Raw genomic sequence first — 6000 nt, forward strand, 5'->3', positions numbered from 1 at the left:
TTTTAGTTCTGCTGGTGCCATTCTGTATAGCGTTATGGAGATTGGGTCCACACCCGGCATAACATCAATTTCAAATCGCACTTCTCTCTGGAGCTAATCCTGGCAATTCATCAGGAAACACATCCGGAAAGTCACATACAGTAGGAATGTCCTTCAGTGCTAGACTCCCCACTTGGGTGTCTATCACATGTGCCAAGTACGCCTCACACCCATTTCTAATCATTTTTCTAGCCAGTGCAGCTGAAATGATGTTTGAAGGCAATAACTGCCTCTCCCCCTGTATTACTACATCACCATACTGAGGAAGACCAAAAGTGACTGTCTTGATCTCTGATCAATCATAGCATGATGCTCAGCTAACCAATCCATGCCCAAGATAATGTCATAATCTCTGAAGGGCATTTCAATTAAATCAGACAAAAAAGTGTGTCCTTGGATCACCAAAGGACAGTCTCTATATAGCCTATTTACCCTGACCTCTTGGCCTAATGGACTAGTTACTAACACATCATAGTCCATTGGTACACACGGAATAGTATTAAAACACATCACACTAGCACTAACATACGAATGTGTGGAGCCAGGATCAAATAACACATGCACATCTTTGTCAAGGATGGAGAAATTACCAGCTACAACATCTGATGTTTCAGCCTCTTCCCTTTGACGCATGGTATATACTCTAACTGGTGCGCCACTGGATGCTGGCTGGTTAATAGTGCTCTGACTTCCAGGGGTGTTACCAGGACCTCTACCTCTGCCTTTGCCTCTAGCAGCTGACTGTGACCCTCTGGGTGCAGAGACTTGAGCTGATCCTTTAGATGTAGTGAAAGACCCAGACCGGCGCGGACTAGTGCAATCCTTAGCGAAATGTCCGCTCCCTCCACAATTAAAACACGCACCAGTAGCTCTGTAACAAACCCCACCATGAGTTCTATCACAGGTTTCAGACCGCCGTCTTGATAGAGCTCCTCGAGTCTTTGGTTGGGTCTGCTAACTGCATCGAGGTGGTCTTTGGCCGTAAAATCGCCTCGGCCTCTCGGGAGCTAGATCCCCAAAGCTGTTTCCTCTTCCCAGAACCACTTCGGATGCTTGTTCGAGAGTCTTTTGATTTTCTCTTGTGGACCCTTCTTCACTGCCCCTTCTGATTCTATCCTTTCTAGTTCTAGGGCCTGTGAGATCAATTCGGCAAAATTCTGATGTCTGAATCCCACAACTTGCATTCTCAGACTCTGCCTTAGCCCGGACTCAAACCTCTTGCATCTGTCTCTGGGGGTGGAGACTAAGCTTCTAGCATAGTGGCTTAGTCTTGAAAAATCTCTCTCATATTCTGCTACAGTTCGATTCCCTTGTTTCAAACTCAAGAATTCTTGCAACTTCATGTCCACATATGCATCGGGAACCCATTTCTGTCGGAATTCCCTCAAGAAGTCTGACCAGGTTAACACAGGTGGCTCCACCAGGCTGTGGGGGATGGTCTTCCACCATTCATAGGCATCCCCTCATAATAAGGAGACAGAATACTCAAACTTCATTTCTTCTGTACACTGCAGCTTTCTAAAAACCCGTTCCATTCTTTCCAACCACTGTTCTGCTTCCAGTGGATCCACAGTGCCTTTAAACTCGGTGGCCCCAAATTTCATCAGTTTTTCATATTGCCGAGTGAAATTGTGGTTGTCTTTGTAAATCTGCATTTGAGCTTGGGGTGGCACATTACCCGCCATTTCTTTGAAAAAGGCGACCATCTGTGCATAAATTGAGCAGAAAGCTAGGTCTTTGTGCAGAGGCTGAGTGGTGACCCACTCACATTCTGGAGTGCTGGGGCTTCCCCTTGAACCTCAGCCTCAATAGATTATTCTTCGAAATGATCTCCTCCTTTCATTCCGTTTTCCACAATTTTCTACTTCCTGAGATCAAACACAAGGAGGTTGACCTCCGTTAGTGCATATTCATGATGTAAATATGTCATATGTATCAATTAAAGACACTTGAGCAGTTGTACTTATCAATAAAATGTTCATACACATAGCTAAAATTTATTGCAAAACCATGCTCTGATACCACTAAAACATGTCACACCTTACCCCTCCGTAAGGCATAGCATGCTCCTGTAGAATACTTAATGAACTACCGAACTTCACCTACCGATAACTCATTAAGTACCCTACAAGGGATTTTAAAACAATTTTCTTACATTTTGGAAGTGGTGAGCATTTTGGTAAGAATTAAAAACCATTTATTCCAAGTTTAAATACTAGTAAAAATTTTTGTCCATTCAAATTTTGTCGCAAATTTTATAAAAATTTTGACAGAGTTTCCTCTGTATTTTGAGAAACCAGTTCTTCAAATACTTGTAAAAAGCACTTCCAAAACTATTTTACAACTCCCAACCTCCAATAATTCACAATTCAACTCAAGTCAATCCATTTAAAAATAGTTTCACAATCCAAGTCAAATTTGTCAACTCAGTATGTTCAATAATTCCATTCACAAAACATAAGACAGAAAATCCATATGTACAAATATCAAATTTACAGAAGAAAATCTAAAATAATATTATTATAGTTTATTTACAACTGCTCAATTTACATTGATACTTATGACATTACAGTATTTACATCAAAATAACCATAAGGGTATAAAACAATACCCGTACAAAAGGGATCAAAAAGATCTTGACAATCCATGACTCACTCTGCGCTTTCTCCTTGCTTTTATCTGCATGATAAATTAAACTATCGCTGAGTATAAACATACTCAGTGGTGCACAATAAAGATTTAAAATGCGATACATAAATCATTTATTGATGAAACATAATTTGAATACTTCACAATCACATTTCGCAAATATCAAAGCTCATAACAACTCATTTTGTCAAATAATATATTAAACAACAGTTTAGTCAAACAATTGCATAAACACAGTGTTGCCAAAGTCGTACACAACTTAAGCCATGACACAAAATTTCCGATCAATGTCGTGTTGTACACCACGACAAAGCAATCTCAACCCCATTAATCGAAACCAATGAGGGAGGTGGCTAGCTAGCTAATGAGTACTCATCCGATCTACAACCTCAACTGGCAAGCCAGAGAGGGAGGAAAATAAACGATCTCAACCCCATAAATGGAGGATGAATAATAAGTAACTGTCATGCTAAGTGTGAATCAAAAATTCGTTTCAAACATTTCATTCAAATATTGCATACAAAAATCAAATCCATTTCCAAAGTTACAATTTGATCACAAAGTGGCAACACAAAAGTTCATAAATTCATAATGCGTAATAAATCAATTTTTCAAGGATAAAATGCTTAAATAGGGTTTATTGTGCACAAACCTCAAGCGAGTCGTCCCTTAACCTCGACTCGTTTCCTCGGGTTCCTTCCCGATATTCTTTTCAACTGAAACACAAAATTTTACAATGTTTCAGTACTAGAACTTAACATAAATCCCAAAATAAATTTTAACTTCGCATTTACCTATTTCTAACGTGTTAAATTCGATGTTCTCGAAATTTTGTGTTTTGGGTTACTATTCACTGCACTATTTAAGTCAAATAATTGACTTTCTAAGGATTAATAGGTATGGAAACTCCAACTTCACCCACATACCACATTTTGTTCATTAAACTTGTTGGTTTTGGTCACTTTTTCAAAGCATAGGTCATTTTGGCAAAATTGCCAATTTTCGGTTTTGTGCTCCGAAGTTGCACTATTCCATTGGTCGATCTACTGTTGGAATTTGACAAAACTTCCTTCATAGAAAATGTTCCTTATTGTCTTAAGTGTATTCTCATTTTTGGATCACCTCAATCGGAGTTTTGTAGCTCAAGTTATGGCCAAAATAAGTTTACTATTCACGTGTACTGTTCATACTGAGATTTTGGTGCTGGCAGATTTTTGGTCCAACTTTGGTTAATAATTTGATCAAGTTAAGTTCATAATTTGGTCTCACTTTCTTCATATGAAATGTTGTACTATGTCTTAAGTTTCCATCGGTTCAAGAATCGCCTAAATCCGAGTTTTCTAGAGAGAGTTATAGCCATCCAAACATTGCTGCTCAATGAAAATTCTGCAGAATCTCAGTACAGTAAATTTAACTTTGCTCAATGATTTGAATGAGTTAATGGCCTAATTTGGGTTGGTGTTCTTCATGAAAGTTTTAGGTCTATATCATATCTAATTGCTGGTAAAATTTCAGGTCAATTTGACCTACCTAGCTCGAGTTATGACCAAATGAACAGTTACTATTCATTTGGTCAGTTTTGGTGCAGGGCATCCTGCAATCAATTCACTTTGGTCAATTGTTTCACCAAGTTTTGGTCAGTTTTTGGTCATGGTTCCTCAATGAAAATTGTGCTCTTTTATGTCTATTTTCATCTCCAATTGGTGGCATATAAAATGGAATTGTAAAATTTTAGTTTTGTTACTTCATATTGGTTTTGGTCATGCTGCCAGTGACATGACCATTGACCTACGAATTTAGCTAAATTTTCCACCATTCCCATACAATTTATTTGGTCCTAATTGATCATTATTTCATTTCACAATAGGTCAAATATGCCATTTATGCATTTCTCCAATTTTTGGTTCATAAACCCTTGCATTGAAACCCTAAACTCACTAACTCTTGCATTTAACCATAACTAGTGCACTTAACCTTAACCATTCAACTAATCAAAGCTTTTAAACTCCTTCTAATGCATCAATTTCATGTAATTCATACTCCTATCAAGCTGCCCAAATTTCAGTTTGGTCCCTCTCCCATGTTGGTTTCATTTAAATCAAGTTCCAAGCTCACTTAATTACCTAAACATGCATTTAAATGGAAAAATAAAGAGTTTGATATGCTAACCTCACTTAAAGCTTCAAAACCCTAACCTTTGCTCTTCTTTCTTCTTGAAATCTCCTTCTTAAGTAGTAATAACAAGCTTTAGTAGTATTTTTAGGGGAGTTATGAGAATTGAGTGGGAAAATTAAAGCTTGTATGCAAGCTTTAATGGTGGCTTTCCATGGAGGAAAATGAGAGGGGATGGGGACGGCACAAGGAAGAAGAAATGAGGCTTTTCTAATTTTTTTTTTCTTTTGTTTCCTTTTGTTTATTTTGCTTTGGAAGACCATAAATATCAATTTAATAAATATTTAACAAATTTGTTTATGACATCATTAGTGATGTCATCAACTTTGACTTTTCCATCCTTTTTCTCTTTTTTTTTCTATTTATTTTTCTATTAGTTCTTTAATTTAATTGTCGATTTCAAAATTTTTTTTTCTCCGAATTTATTTGTGATTAGGTCAGAGTCTCGACTCGGGTCAATTGACCAAATTGCCCCTCGCCGGTTCATCCCGGTTTGCAAATAATCCAATATTTCTTCCAGCTCCCTGACCTAATTTTTTAACTGGCTTAACAGTTCTTTTTCGTGGTTTTCTCTTTTCCACTGTGTTTATAAGGGTCCTAAGGACCTCAGCGTCACTTTTTACGGTTCGAAATTTTAGTTTAAAACGACTTCGCAGTCGTTCCCGAGGAGGTCACTCATCGCTGTGACTCTCGGCTCGTTTAACCTCTTATGTTCTGTTTTTCTTATTTATAGTTAACTAATTAAACATTACTAATTATTTGTGTTTATGGCTTCTCAAATTGTCTTAGGTGTGGCTCTAATCCCAATAATTGTCCGGACTGACACCGGTCACCGGAACAGTGAAATATACCAGGCTATGCAAACGGGGGTGTTACAAGTCAAGCACTTGGACACAAAGTCTGCTATGTCTCTCTTCATACCATTCCACCAGTAGCTGTCTTTCACATCATGGTACATCTTGGTGGAACCTGGGTAGACACTGTACAGTGTGTAGTGTGCCTCTTGCATGATTTCATTCCTGAGGTTATCCACATCGGGCACACATATCCTAGTACCTTGCACTAGGGCGCCATCATTGGCAAATCCAAACTCACCACCTTCACCTTGCTGTACTCTTTCTATGATCTTCATCAATTGTT

This window comes from Hevea brasiliensis, chromosome 11, assembly GCF_030052815.1.
Source record: "Hevea brasiliensis isolate MT/VB/25A 57/8 chromosome 11, ASM3005281v1, whole genome shotgun sequence".
NCBI lineage: Eukaryota > Viridiplantae > Streptophyta > Magnoliopsida > Malpighiales > Euphorbiaceae > Hevea > Hevea brasiliensis.